This window comes from Prosopis cineraria, unplaced genomic scaffold (assembly GCF_029017545.1).
Source record: "Prosopis cineraria cultivar Desert tree isolate PC_DT_omini unplaced genomic scaffold, ASM2901754v1 PC9, whole genome shotgun sequence".
Classification (NCBI taxonomy): Eukaryota; Viridiplantae; Streptophyta; class Magnoliopsida; order Fabales; family Fabaceae; genus Prosopis; species Prosopis cineraria.
Genome location: NW_026555340.1, coordinates 471,079 through 488,133, shown reverse-complemented (window position 1 = coordinate 488,133; position 17,055 = coordinate 471,079).

Below are 17,055 nucleotides of genomic sequence, written 5' to 3'. Positions count from 1 at the left end.
AAGCAAAAATTAATAATTTTAAATATTTCAACATGATTAAAAATAAAAAATTAAATATTTTACAATAATTAACAGAATATTTTTTAAAAATATAAATAATTGAATTAAACTGTAGGTTATAAAAAACAGATGGGTGGTCTATATAAGTTTAGCAAAATATAAGATAATTCAATGTATTTTACTCAATTTCTTTTATTTTTGATGTTAAATTGGAAGAGAGGAGAGGTGAGAGAGACAAGAAAGGAAATAGTGATAAAATTTAAATGCTCGAATTTTTATTCAACTCTTCAAAGAGCCAGACAAATAAAAAAGTTTAAATAAATAATGGAGAGGTATATAGAGAGAGCTTAAATTGAAAAATAATATACTAATAAGAGATAATAATAATAATCCGTTAATCAACTACTCCTTCCGTTCAAAAATGTAAGGTATTTTTTAAAGAGTTAGATATTCAAAAATATGAGACATTTTTAATCTTTTGAGGTATAATCATTACCTTTTTTCAAAAGAGTCCCTATTAATTAATGACTTTATATTTATAGTAGGGTGTTTTATAGGGGTAAATATGAAAAGATAGGGTTAGTTAAAAAGTAGGTAACTACTTTATTAGGAATGAGATTCAGTTAAAAATGCCTTACATTTTTAAACAGAGGGAGTATAATATAACCCTAATGTGAAAACTTAACCTAAATGAAAAATGCACAGATGTATTATCTTTAATAGTATCCTAAATTAATGCTAAATGAAATAGAAAAACTAAAGATAATGAAAAATAAATAATTTTCAAAATAATCAATAGCCAATTAAAACTGAATTTTAAAATTTCTTTTTCTTTTTTTGATTTCCATCAATTTTATTATAAATTTAATTGTTTTATATTTATTATATATGCACATATTTTAGAAGAAATGGATAAAAATTATTATTTATCATTTGTTTGTTTGTTTTTTAGCATTCTTTCTTTAGAAATTAAATAGTGAAATTGATGTGCATGTGATATATTACATATAATATATATATATATATATATAATGTAAATAAGCTAGCCTGTTGAGCTCATAACACTACTACAGAAATAGCCTTTGGTGGCATTTAAAATTTTAGTTTCGTGATGTTTATAAAATGCTATAAACTTCAATACTATAATAGGTATCAAGTAGCGTTTCATTAATTATTAAAATGCCACAAAACTTATGATAGAGCGAGGGCGTTTCTTTCTGCAAACACCACCTCTCCCAGCTTATTTTTTTAAAAAAAACCAAGAGAGATGGCATTTATTCCATATTGAAATGCCACCTGTGTTCTGCACAGAGGTGGCGTTTTCAATAAGAACAAATGCCACCTTTATGAAACAATTTTTAAAAAATTAAAAATCATACAGAGGTGGTGGTGGCAGCGTTTCTACAATTTGTAAATGTCACCTCTGTAATTTTATATTTTTTAAATTTAAAATAACATAGGTGGTATTTTTGGACTAGAGAAACACCACCTATGTTCTTTCAGAGAGGTGGCATTTCTTACATGAAGAAATGCCAACTCTATGAATTTTAGTATAAATTAAGATAGGTGGCCTTTTTCATGGAAGAAACGTCACCTAATGTGTTGTTTTTTTAAAAAATAAATTTTATAAAATATTATGTGCCAAAATTTTTCACCAAAACAACAAATTCAATAATATACAACCAGTCTAGTAATTTGCAAACAATCCAGTTATATAATAAAAAATTATACAACATATATTTGCAGTACAACAAAGTAGTATACAACTATATTAATATCTCTAAGCTCCCTAACTAGCTAGGTCAAGACATCTACAAGCCTCAAATCTTACAAAAGTATTCAACAAATAGTAAAGTTCTAGTGTCCTAAATTCAAAACAAATGATGACCCCTCTTCAATTAGGTCATAAATTTGTTCATCACTATATTCCAAGCATTTTATGTCCTCAATGTACTGCAAAATATATTAAAACAAGAAGTCATATATATATATATGTGTATATATATATAAAATTAAAAATTATATAACCCAAATAAAATTAAATAAAATTAGATAAATTTTCATACCTCAAATGGGATAAAAGTTTGACCATGGATGATCACATCCTTGATGAATTTCATAATGTAGTACCCACATTCATTATCATTTGGTTGGAAAGGGGACTAAAAAATTACCAAAAAGTAATATAAATTTATGAAGCAAATAAATTTATTTTTTCATAATTCAATAAAATCTTTCATGTATAAATTAAATATACCATAATCTTTGTCTATTGATAACTATTTGAGAAATCTTTATTTATGAAAAAAGAGGAGCTCTTTGTGACCACAAAAGCTGTTTAATGCCCTAACTAAACAGAAAAAAAATTAATCAATGCAAAAAATATATATATATATATATATGAATATGTAAAATGATTCTTATAAATATAAATACTTACTTATTGAATAACCTCAACATATTAGGATGATCTATCAGCACGCCTCCAAATAGAGGATCAAGATAATAAAGTAAAGGCAAAGGAATAGCCACAGGATTGATAACAATCAAAATCCAATGTTTCTTAAAAAATTTAAACTTTGATTATGTCTTAATAAAATTGAGGTATCTAACACAACAATTAATTAAAAAGTAATTAATAAAATACTTACCCCCTATTGTAAGGTATTAAGAATAACATATTTTTTTCCAACTTTAGCCTTTTTTGTGAATATTTCTTTTAGAAGATTTACTTGTTCAGATGCACTTAACATCGACCCATGACTAATATCATGAGGACTAATAAATAAAAATCTATTCTCTTTCTTCGTGTTTTTCAAAAAAGAAATGTACAAATACCTTGATAAATAGAAAAAAATGTATTAAAATCAATTACAACAAGAAATAAAATAATCAATATGGAAAGATGTTATGAAACAAGTACCTTATCCAAGTGTTAATAGTAAAAGCACTCCCCTATTCTTGATCAAGTATTTCCACAATAGTATCTCTATCAAGATATTCCCAGCTATCTTTACAATAGATGTCTTTTTCAAATTTTATTTCAAATGTTTGGCCATTAGCAATAACCTTCGACAAAGGAGATCAAAGAGCTTCATGACAATTATTAGCTCTTTTCATTTTTGAAGCTCCATGAGATATACTTTTTTATTTATGCATTATATTAGATTCCTTAGAAATATTACCATGTGCTTCAATGATTTTTTGTTTTTTGATTTTGACTGATTCTGTAAGAAAAAAAAGAATCAAGTCATAATTATAATTGCATCTAGAATATTTTAAGAAAGTGTGAAATATAATTACCTTATCAAATGACTCAATGAGATATAAAGGTCATGGAACAAAAGTGCCTTCAGCATCTTTAACTAATACAATATCCTCATTAAGAGGTATTGGTAACTTTGCATCATCATTAGTGCAAATATCCATAAAAACTTACAATGTACCAAGGTGTAACAAAATAATATGTAAAGTATCATCAATGAAATTATAAACAGTACCCATGGCAACTGCATTTTTGAATGGAATTTTTGTATACAATTTGCATTTTGATTTCCCCTAGAAATAAATAAAATATTTAGCAATTTATATTGTAAAAATGATAATAACTATAAAAGTTGTCTAGAAAAAGTATTACTAGAGGAAGAGCGGGATGGTTTGACATAGAAGTGCAGCTATCTCTCAAACTAGGGCTTTCAATTATTGGAACCCTCACAAAACCCTACTAAATCATAGCATTCATTTTCTCAAATAATTTTTTATTTTATTCTTGTAACTGATGATATTGTTCTTCATAAGGTTGCTCGTGCATATTCCATTCCAACAATTGTTGCCAAAATACATTCATTTCCTCTTTCAACTCAACAATGACACTCTTGTTCGAGCGTCTTTGACCACCAAAATAAGTAGTTTGGGTAACACCAAAAACCGACCCCTTTGACACGACCAGGGACTTCTAGAACATTTAAACCTTTGCTGGGGATGTCCTCATGACCAAATTGTTGTACTTCTTCTAGCATTTCTTGTGACAAAGTTTGCTGTCATATAAGGATCATAACAGATTATATATAAAATGAAATCATGTAAATAAAATTTTAAACATGAACTAAATACTAATACATACTCAAGTCTGCCAAACTTCCCTCACACCTTTATCTTCAATTTTGCCTTTTGAATTTAATCATCCTTCTACCCATACTTCATGCGGCATAAGTTGTTCACAATTTAAATTATCTTTTTTAATCTACATATTAAAACAATTAATTGAATTTATAAATCACTCAAACATATGTAATAATTATTGAATAAAAGACATGCTTTATCTTGTTCAATGAATGCATATCCTTTTCTTCCCCTTCTGAAGCGATATTTTTGGCTTTTAGCTAGTTGATGATATCGTTCACTTTTCACCTATTCAAATGCAAATTGAATTCATATTAATTTTGTACGAGTATAAAACTATATTTAATTAGCAAAATCTTTCATTATTTACCTTAAATTCTTCTGTTATGTGGTCTAGAACAAATTGATTCCATTCTTCTTGAGACATGATCCCATCATAAAGTTCTGGTAGGTGTTTAATGATATTATGATTATTATCTATTAAATATCACTTGCAAATATCTGCACAAAATTTTCTAAGAAGAACTCCGGCTTTTTTGAGAACATATGTTCTATGACACTCGTCGAGATCAAAACAAGACTATAAGAAAGAAAATAATTTGGATCAATATAAGTACAGGAAAAAATAGTCCAACAAATAAGATATTAATGACTTGTTTTACCTCAACTTGTTCTTTCCATATCGTGATGCTTCACATTGAGGGCACTTTTCTAACGAAGCATACTCATTACAAAACAATATACAATCATTAGAACATGCATGTATTTTCTCATAGCCCAAATCAATTGAGCAGAGCATTTGCTTGGCCTCATATGTCTTAGTGGCAAGTTCATTACCAACCGGAAACATATCTTTCAAAGCATCAAGCAATAGAGTGAAACTCTTATCAATCCATCAACAAGCAGCTTTCAAATTGTACAATATTAGAATTACTGATAACCTAGTGTATTTAGTACAACCAGGATAGAGTGGTTTCTTTGTATCACCTATCAACCTAAACATTTGAGGACAATCATGAAAATCATCCTCTATTGCATTTAGCATTACATCAAGACGATCAGTCTACACCCATTACTGTCAACATCATCGCATGCATCTTGTCTCTCAAAAGACCTACTGGTATATACCCATTCACCAAATACATCATTTTTTCCCCATGCCTTGTCCAACATGTATAACTTTGATTAATTTCGTGACATATTAAATGATCTAATAATTCAGATTGAAATAATTAATTAAATTAGGATATGATCTAGCTAATTAAAAACATAACAAATAAACTTGAACAAATATTAACAAATTATTTGACCTTTTAAAAAAATTTGGCAGCATGACAAACTAAAAAAGAAAAAAATTTTCAAATATTAAATCATCTATTTAATAATTGTAATAACTAAAATAATTAATTTAATTTTTTTTTGCATGCAAAATAATTTTTTTTAGGTAAATTCAAGTCCAAACAACCCATTAATATTCAACAATTGATAAACAAATAAATAAAATTAAATGATAATAAAAATCAAATTATTTTAGATAATTAATGAATAATTATCTAGGTAAATTCAAGTCTCAACAACCACATTAATATTCAACAGTTGATAAATAAATAAATAAAATTAAATGATAAAAAAATAAAATTATTTTAGATAATTAATGAATAATTATCTAGGTAAATTCAAGTCTCAACAACCACATTAATATTCAACAGTTGATAAATAAATAAATAAAATTAAATGATAATAAAAATCAAATTATTTTAGGTAATTAATGAATAATTATCTAGGTAAATTCAAGTCCCAACAACCACATTAATATTCAATAATTGATAAATAAATAAATAAAATAAAATGATAATAAAAATCAATTATTTTAGGTAATTAATGAATAATTATCTAGGTAAATTCAAGTCCTAAACAACCACATTAATATTCAACAATAAATAAATAAATCAAATCAAATTAAATGATAATATATTTAGAATTAAAAAAATTTATAATAAAAAAAGGGTACTATGAGGAGGGAACACGATGAGCACGGACTGCCGAAGTTAAGGAAACAATGTTGGGACCATGACCTAAAGACTAATATGAGCATGAGCAAAAACGAGGGATCACAAGATTAAAAAAAATTAAAAAAAATTTGTGAGGACCTTGGAGCATTAAAGACAAAGATGGGAAAATAAATATGACAGAAATAACTTACCTTGAACTAATGAGCTAAGAGTGAAGCAAGGAAGAAGGGAGAAGCTGTGGGTGAGCTGAGAGGGATGAGCTGAGTGCTATGGAGCTGTGGAGTGTGGGCGAGCTATGGATTTGAGAAAACATGCACTAGCTGAGGGTTACATGACTTGAGGGTCTGTGGGTCTGTGGGTGAGCTGAGGGCAAAGTAAGGAAGGAAGGGGGACAAAGTTAAGAGGCGAGAGACTGCAAGGAGAGGGGCGAGATGGCGAGCTGAGGGATAAAGCTGGGGTGTGACCACATGCATAGGCGCAATTTTTGGGAAAACTGAATTCAAACAGAGAGCTGGCAATTCCCAATAGGCAGTCGCCACCTTTCTCAATAATTTTTGAATTAAAAAATTTAATATATTTAATATATAAATAGATATAAGCAATAGATATAATTTATAATATATATTTAGGTATGAAAAAATTATAAATATATATAAATCACAAAATTTATTTAATAGATAAAAAAAAATTACATTATTATAAATTATTACGTTATAAAAATAAAAATATTATCAAATAAAATAAATAATAAATTTATAAGAGAGGGGGTGTTTCCAATATACAGAAATGCCACCTCTTTGAAGGTATTTAATAAAAAAATTTATTAATAAAATATATAATTAAAATAACATAATATATATTATAGATATAAAATTATATATGTGTATAAAAGGAAATATTTTACAAAATAACATAAAATAAAAAAATATAAGAGAGGTGGTATTTCTAATTATTGGAAATGTCATCTCTCTTTCAGTATTATTAAAAAATATATTACTAAATAATTTTATCAAATAAAATATAAATAAATATATCATTATATTAAATATATATATATATTATATATAAAAATAATAAAATATAAGATAGGTGGCATTTCCAATATAGGGAAACGCCACTCTCTAAAGGTATTTAATAAAAAATTTATTAATAAAATATAAATTAAATAACATAAATATCTATTATGTTATATAGATTATATATGTTATAAAACTTAAATTTAAAAAATAACATAAATAATAAAAATATAAGAGAGGTGGCATTTTTAATTGCTAGAAATGCCACCCTCTTTTTTAGTATTATTGAAAAATATATCACTAAATCATTTGATCAAATAAAATATATAAATAAATATTTTATTATATTAAAATATATATATATATAGTAAAATAATAAAATATAAGAGAGGTGGTGTTTTCAATATAGGGAAATGCCACCTCACTAAAGTTATTTAATAAAAAAATTTATTAATAAAATAATAATTAAATAACATAAATATATATTATATTATATAAATTATATATGTTATAAAAGTAAATATTTTAGAAAATAACATAAATAATAAAAAATATGAGAGAGATGGCATTTCTAAAACTGAAAATGCTACCTCTCTCCATATTTATTAAAAATATATATCACTAAATAATTTCATCAAATAAAATATATAAACAAATATTTTATTATATTAAAAACTATATATAATAAAAATAACAAAATATAAGAGAGGTGGAATTTTTAAAACCTGCAAACGCCACCACTCTTTATATAATCTAAATATTTCTAAGAAATTTTATGAAATAAAATATTTAAATAATTATATTATGCTACAAAATAAAATATATTATAAAGATAATAAAAATATAAGAGAGATGGCATTTCTAAATCATGGAAATGCCACCTCTCTTCTAGTAATTATTAAAAAAAATATTATGTTAATTATGAAATAATATAAAACTAATTAATTACAAAATATTAGTACTTAAATTATAGTTAAATTATTACTTATATAATATAGCAATAAATTCTTATTATATATATTTTATTTATTCATTATAAATAAACAAATAACCAAATCAATAACTTATTAAAGAAAATAAAATTTATCTTCAAATAAAGAGGTGAGGCCACATGTATTATTAACTATTTTTAGTTATTTAAATAAATTCTTATAAATAATTAATATTTCATATTATCTAATAAATTTTTTAATATGATTAAAAAATTATTTGTAAATATAAAATTTTTAATAATAAGAAGAGTGGTGTGTTTCCGATAACTAGAAACGCCACCTCTCTTAATTATTAAATGTATATATTACAAGAAGAAATGTATCATTTTCATATTTTAAATGCCACCTCTCTGATCTTAATTAATTAATTATGAATATATATATATATATATATTATTAATGAATTAAATAATTATGTTTAAATTATTATATGATCTAATAAAACAATATAGGTAAGTTAAAACAAAATAGATAGGTGGTGTTTTATTACTGAATTGCCAACAATAATGTTACTGAACTCAAAGTTGTGGCATTTCATTTAATAAATGCCACCTAATATTATTTACTTAAATTGAGAATAAAAAGAGTAATTTATAAGCAGTGGCATGTGATAAAAGAAATGCTACTAACTCCCATTTCTATAGTAGTGTAAGGTAGGCCTTAAAAAAATAACCTAGCCTATTTAACTAAATAGGATTAATTAAAAGCCTAAATCTAACCTGAGTCTATTTAGTTAATAGGGTAGGTTAGGCTTGAAGTAGGTTAGGATATAGCACTACTACAAAAAAAAATAGTAGACAGTTCTTTTTGCCTATATTGGACAGTTATGTGACACCATCATTTATTGGTGAAACAAATGTTGGATGATTATTGCAACTATCTAGTATTAAAATATTGGATGGTTCAAGGACTCATTCAATACGTTGTCGAAAGAGATGGTATTAGGAAAGGATATATTGGATGATTAATTATAGAACCGTCCAATATACTATGAAATATTAGACGATTATGGATATAACCGTCCAATATATTGATTTTTTTTTTATAATAGGGAGGTTGCATTTCTTACAGTCCCCTGCAATAATACAATGCAAATACAATGACTAGTCCAGTCCAATCTAAAATTATACCAAACTAAAAGCAATTATATTAAACTAACGATTTTATTGAAAAAAAATAAATTTGTTTGCTATACAATTGCTCAATATAATATTAAGTAAGAAAACAAACTATTCCAAATTAAAATCTAAATGAAAAAAACTAAAACAAAAAAGGTCCAGCTCACTTATTTTTGGCCCATAGCTAGAAAATGTACTTACACCATTCCTAAATGATTTCGTTGATCTGACGATCTCCAAATTCTTCACAGTATGAATTGGGATAATATTAATGTAATGTGACAACAAAGTTAATTAATTACTTCAATAAATTAAAATTTATAATCACATATAATTGAATTTGAATAACATACACATAGTAGCAGGGATTAGAGTCATTCCATGAGTGATAATGTCTTTGAAAAACCTCATCATGCAATATCCACAATCCTCGTTGTATGCTATTTGTCATGGGCATTGCATAGAAAAATCAATAAACATGTTATTGAATTAATTAGAGAATTAGTATTGATTGTTAAAACTAGTAGTGATAAGTACCTTTATTATCTTCCAATTAGGGTAGGCTAAATCATATGACTTGTATCTTAATAATATAGGAAAATTCTTTTGGGTATGATAAAGCACCACAACCCCAATAAGAAAGAAAATAAGTTAAACTTGGAAATTCAAAATGATAAAAAAATATAAAAGTTAATTAAAATATAAAATTATATATTAAATAATTCCATCATATCAAGTCTATTATCTGGTTGTCCACCAATAGAATCCAAGTAGTAAAACTTTACAGTTTTAACACCAGCTGGCATAATTTCGATCAACATCCAGTGGCTCCTAAAACAATTTGAAAGCACATTTCATGAAATTTAAAATGAAAAGATAAGTTAAATTAATTAGATATTTTGAAATCAAATTTATCAAAATAAAAATATAAAAATTATAAAAAAAATTCATATTAAATATGGATTATCTTTTGTGCTTATCATCCCTAATGAGAAGTGGACAACATTCTTAACAAATGGATGGATGAACTTGCCACACCTAGCTTTCAATTGTAAACATGTGAATTCCAAGTGGCACCTATAGAGAATACATTGGAGCAATTGGAGATGAATCATGAAATTCTTTAAGAACAACCATCCAAATTGCTTATCAAAGGTTACCACAAACCTAAATTAAAAAGATGAGTTGGTTGATTTTAAGGAATTAAGGAGAAACACGCTACAATCAATAGAAAATGGGGATGCCTTACATCATGGGACTGAGGTTTCACATGATCAATCTAAGATTAATTTGCAAAGTAACATGCTTGCACAACCTAGAGTTGCATTAATTGAAGAGACTAAAGGCTTGAAGGGCTTGAAAGTAGAACAACTTGGAAGCTCAAGATCTTCCTCTTTAGGTAATGACTCTCCCATCTTAGTTGAGGTTGATTATACTTTATAGAATAAGTTGATTGATAATGCATATAATGAAGATAGTGAGGTGGATGAGGAAATAATCATGGAATGCCCTAATTTGTTAAACCTAGCAATGTTAATTTTAGCACTAGTTGTGAAAACGAATTGAATGGCAATGTGGGCAATGAAATTTTTTAGAGTACTAATTCTAATAATGAGTGTGGAGCTGTTAGGTAAGGATGCACTACACATTAATGATACTTGTGAGGACTCTTTCATTGTATGAGTTAATACCATAAGTCCTCATAATTGCATTGTTCGTGAGCTTATTGATGTTGAGAGTCGTATGCATATTGATTGTGTTGATTATGTTGAATTTATTGACCCTAAAAATGAAGATTCCATTCTTTTGATTGACAAGGATAAACTTATACATGAATCTTCAAAATAAATTTTATCTTGTGGTTTGCCATTAGATATAGAAAATTTTCATAAAAATGTTCATGATAAAATTATTTTTCCTTCTTGGCCAATTGCAGATAATGCTAATCCTTGTCTTGGTTTGCTTGCTTGAACTTGTAATAATGTAGATATTTGTGTGAATTGCTTGAATGATATATACTACAACATTGTTGGCCTATGAGTTCTAAAAATGTTGCCTATATATGAATTTAGTTTTGCAATAATTCTAAAAATGTTGTCTAGCATATGAATAAGTATCAATTTTCATGTGTTGCTATTAATCTTCACATTAAGCAACAACTATTTGGCAACAATTGGATACTATACTATAAAGTGGAATAGGCAATAGTTTTCAACTATGGCAATTGAAAACATGTGTTTCTATAAAACTTCTTTTCTCGCAACATTTGAAAACGATTCCTTAATCCAATAAGCAACAAAAAATAAATGTTTCCTTTAAATGTACCTTTTAGCAACACTTAAGAATTATTGCTTATTGTTTACCTATATATTAAAAAAAGTAGTTACTTTCATTTTTAAAACATTTTTAAATTAATTCAAAAGTTACTTTGAAAATTATCTCTATATATAATTTTTGCAATACATAACATGATAGTAATGTTAGAAGAGTTGTTAGAGTTATGTTTTGCATTTAGGAGGTGCAAGGTTCAAATCCTAGGCGAGGAAAGAAATATTAAATTTTGCCTATTTTATGTTTATGTAACAATTATTAACTCTTGTCTATTCCTATACAAAAGCACAATTTCAAAATTGTTGCAATAGCTTGACATGAGAATTTTTGCCTATTGTCATGTTATAGGCAATAGTTTTAATGAAATATGGCAATAGAGTAAACTAACTGTTGCCATAGACTTTTGGTTACACTAGGTTAGGCAACAATTCAAAAATGTTGAATAAAAGTAAAGGCAATATTTTTTAAATGTTTTCATAGTTCTTGCTATATTTTTTAAATGTTTTTAAATGGCAAAAATGTTGTAATGGACTTATATTATAGAAATGTTTCTACCACGTTGAGTTGTGTAGTTAAGCATATTATTGCTAGAAAAAATGATAATAATTCTAATCCCTATTTACATGATGACAGTGCTATCCATAGACCACCTTCACTTGCCCATGTTACTTTACCCAATCTCACTTACTTCCTTATGTCCAATCCATTGAGTTTTCATGATGAATCTGGTTTACATGTTGCTAGAATTAATCATTTATAGCATGAAACACCTCATTCTAGGGTTTTAATTTTAAAGGATGATAGTGAATTTGTATCACAAGATGATATGGATGTTAATCCATTGAGTTTAAACTGAAACTTACTAAAATTAGCTAGAAGCATTGCTTAACATGGTAATGCAATCCACGATTGAACTCATATGTATTTTGGCTATCAGTGTATATAAGTGTCTTGGATATATTTTTGGGTCTAATTCTCACTTGAGCTAGGATTAGTCCATGCTTGAATTGTCCTATAGTGTTGGCTTGGAGTATGCCTTAAGAGTGATCCACACTTAGAAACTTTCAATTCTGATTTAAAGAGCCTCAAGCTTGAGCAAGCTAATTCAAGCATGATTCAAAAGTGTCTCAAGTGTGTTTTACCTTACATAGGGTACTTTTCCAATCCACACTTGATTCAGCTTGTGCCTATGCGTGTTTGAGATCATAGAGGAAGTAAGGAGCTTTTGACCTTTAATACATGCATATTCTATTATAGTCTCATTCTTGAATTAGATGAAAAATATGCCAAATTATTAAGCCTTGAGCTAATCCATATGTGATTCCTTTCTCATCCATATGTGAATCCTCTTCTAATAAGCATTTAATGTGCTTTAAAGAAAAAGTGTTTTTTCTGGTGTTATTCACTTCTACACATCTTCAACGGTTAACCTAAGTCTTCCTAAAGTCTCTTTTGGTGCTAGATTATAAATAGGACCTTACTTAAATTAGTGGGCAATGATCTACCATGTATTGTATAGCATATCTTTGAATTCTTACCTGGTTGCATTCATTTTTAATGTGAAATTTGTTATCACATGGTTTATAGGCTTTTGAGAGTTTACTTGAGCGTGCCCAAATTATTCATATTATTTTTTGAGAGAGAAATCACTAGGAAAACACTTTTACCCGTTATTGAGTGAATCAAGAGAATTGTTCCTTTATCTTTGAACAAAGAAGGATTTTCTTTATGAAGGTGTAAGAAAGAGAGTTCCTTGTTAGTAAGAGAGGTTATTATCTTTTGTGAGATACTCACTAGTGTAGTGAGAGATTTATAGTGGTTCACAAGTTTCCAAAGTAAACTTGCAATTTGTATTATGGTTGCAAGTACCCATTGACACTTGTATTCGTGACGGAGAAATATCAAAGGTGTTCTAAAGACTAGAGGTATGCCAAATGCTTGAATTGAACCAGGATAAATCTTTTGTGCAATATCTCTATTCCTAATCTATTTATATTTAACTTATCTTCTTTTTGTACTCTCTATCAGTTCTTGTGTTTAGAAGATTTATGTATTTCAAAAACTTTTTTTAAACTAAACTAATTTAGTTCTTATTTCAAAAGAAGTTGTACAAACTTGTTTTTATTTCTTATCTTCCTTCAAGTGTTTTTGTAAAACCTTGGCAACATAAGTTCTTGCTTATATTCCCTTTCAAACGGTGATACTTGTTGTTGCATCTTCAATTGTGCTAATCTTTGCAAAAGTTTTAATTTAGTTTGAAAATTTGCTAAACATCCAAATCACCCATCTCTTGAGTGTTATTGCCTGATCTTACAGTTTCTAAACTTCTTTCTACAGATATAATCTACCATATTTTTGACAACCAGTGGGTTAGTTCAATTCAGATAGTCCTTAAAAAAGACTAGTATAACTGTTATCCACAATGATAATGGTGAGTTAGTTTTAACCAAAGTCCAAAATAAAAGGAGGATTTGTATAGACTATAGGAAATTGAATTTTATGACTAGAAAAGATCATTACCCTCTTCCCTTCATTGATCAGATGCTTGGGAGACTTGCTGTTAGATTCCATTATTGCTTTTTAGATGGTTTTTATGGATATTTTCATATTTTTATTGCACATCAAAATCAAGACAAGACCACACTCATGAAAAGACCCAAGAAGGGGGTGAATTGGGCTTTATAAAAATTTAACTAATAATAATAAAATTAAAGAGATGAGTTTAGAACCGATAACAATAGAGAGTAAGGAATAAAAAGGTTGCTCATATATTTATCCTACTTCAGCTCTAATCACTTGAGCCTACTTCCAGTCCCTAAGTACCACATGAGAGTTTCTCCACTAACTCCACCAAGATTAATCCAAGTTTTTGGTAGCCTTAGTACAATCCTAGACTCACACTAAAATATGAATCACTGCACCTTATAAAGGAAATGATATATCCTCTTAAACTCCTTGAGTTTAAGATCTTTTGTTTCAAGAATGGAAAGTAGAGATTAATAGAGTAAGTTCAAGAATGAACTACTTCTATCAAATACTCTCTCTAAGATTTGATATATAATCAATAAAGCTCTTGCATAATAAATGTAAACTCAAAAATTTGGTAAACAATAAATGAAAATAACTTTGTAGTTCATTTGTATCATTTTTCTATCTTCATAAATGCTTCAATCTATAGTTGGGCTTCATAAATGATCCGTTAGACTCATAAATATAGCTGTTAGAGTCATCGTCTTCTCTGCTGTAAACTTTCTCCAAAACAAGGCAATATAACAAGGCTTTATGACATTGCTTTCTCTCTCACAGCAAGTAAGGAAAGTAATGTCTCTATGCATTAAATGTTCTAACAAGGCAGGTGAGAGACTCTTTTGCAATAATGAAGTTATTTAGCAATAAGGATTTTCTGAATGAGGTCAATAAGTGTTTAATGCAACCTAAAGTTGTGTTTAGAATGATTCTAGGATGATTAAGTAACTAACACAACTCTCAAAAAGTAAAAGGAAAGAGATTGGAGAGAGAATCAAAGTTTCCCTACTATAGAAGAGAGAAACAGATTAAGTTTCTTCATGCTTATTCCGGAATAAGATTGCTTATTCTAAAATAGTGAAGAACATGACAAAGAGAAGCAATAGATATGCTTATTTAGAATATAGCTTTTATATCAAAAGAGAGTTAGGCATGCATTGATCCAGAATTCTTTAGTTGGGAATAAGGGAAGCTATTTTCGATTAAGCTATTCTTGAATAAGTTAATTTTTGAATAAATTGTTATGAAGTTATGCATCGAGAATAGCTTGAAGGAAATAACCCTTATTCCTAAATAAAGATATCTATTCACATATAAGCTAATTCTAAATAAGCTAACGAGAGGATGTTTGGGATTAAGGAACACACACAAGAACAAGCTATTTTGGAATAAAGGATGCTTATTCTGAAATAAGGATCATTTTATAGAAAATTGACAAAGGCTCTCAGATTTTGGATTTTGGATTCTAAGATCAATTGAGATACCTTTTAAGCAATACTAAGGGTCCTTAAGGGATTAAGATCAAGTTAATTACTTAATCTTAAGAGAGAAATACTTTAAGAAAGAATATGAGAGGTGTTTAGGTGTTTCTTAGCTATTTAGGAATAAGGCACTTATTTGGGAGTAAGGCCAAGAGCTAGAATTTTTAAGTAAAGATAACTAATTCCCTTACAAGCCATTAATTCTCAATTATTAAACATGTAAAACACAAAATTCTCTTTTTTTTATCATCAAAATCAGGGTTCAACATTTCTCTCCTTCTTTGATGATGAAAAAACTCAATGCACTTTGTTAGTTCTGAGAGAGTTTGACTCCCCCTTAAGCAAGTAATAAACAAATAAGTAAATAGAACAAGCTATGAACAAAACAGTCCACTTGTATTAACATACAATTAAGAGAAATACACACTATTATTCGATTAACATAAAAAGCTATAAAGTATAAGCTCAATTCAAAACAAAAACAAAAGAAGGCTAAAGGTAGGTCTATTTGGGTTCAAAAATGACAGGGCCCTTCTTGATCTTTATAGCATCAACTTTAGCAACAAAATTCTTCAACCAATCGAATGTGAGAATGTCAATGTGAGGCATTCTAGGTGTTTGGGAAGACACTAATGGCTTAAAGGAGGAGGATGATAGAGGCTTCAGCTTAGAATCTACTTCCTTGACAACCTTATGCTTGAATTTTCTTGCACTTCTCTTCTTCCTTATTACTGGTTGACCCTTATGCTTGTCAATACCTGAATCCGTAACCATTTCTTTGACCTCTTCCACTAATTTCACAACACCTTGCAACTCAATGCCACTTCCCAATCTCAAACTCTTAAACATCTTAGCCATGTTCTTCCCCTTTTTATCATCATTAAGGGGCTTAGGAGTCAAATCAATAGGAGTGAACAAAGGTGAAAGGAGAGTGATGGGAGTCATAAGTCCTGCAGAGGCTAATAAGTGTTGCTAACTTATAACTTAGTCATAAGTCTTGATAAGTCTTAATTCTCCACTAATTCCACTAAGATTAATTAGAGCTCTTGGTAGCCTTAGTACAATCCTAGACTTACACTAGAGCTTGAATCACTTTCCCTTGTAAAGGTAATGATATATCCCTCTTAAACTCCATAAGTTTAAGATCTTTTATTTCAAGAATGGAAAATAGAAATTAATAGGGTAAGTTCAAGAATGAACTACTTCTGTCAAATGCTCTATTTAAGATTTGATATACAATTAATGAAGCTCTCGCATAATAAATCTAAACTCAAAAAGTTAGTAAACAATAAATGAAAATAACTTTGTAGTTCATTTGTATCATTTTTTCTATCTTCATAAATGCTTCAATTTATAGTAGGGCTTCATAAATGATCTGTTAGACTCATAAATATAGCCATTAGAGTCATCATCTCTCTTCTAAACTTTCTTCGAAATGAGGCAATGTAACAGTGCTT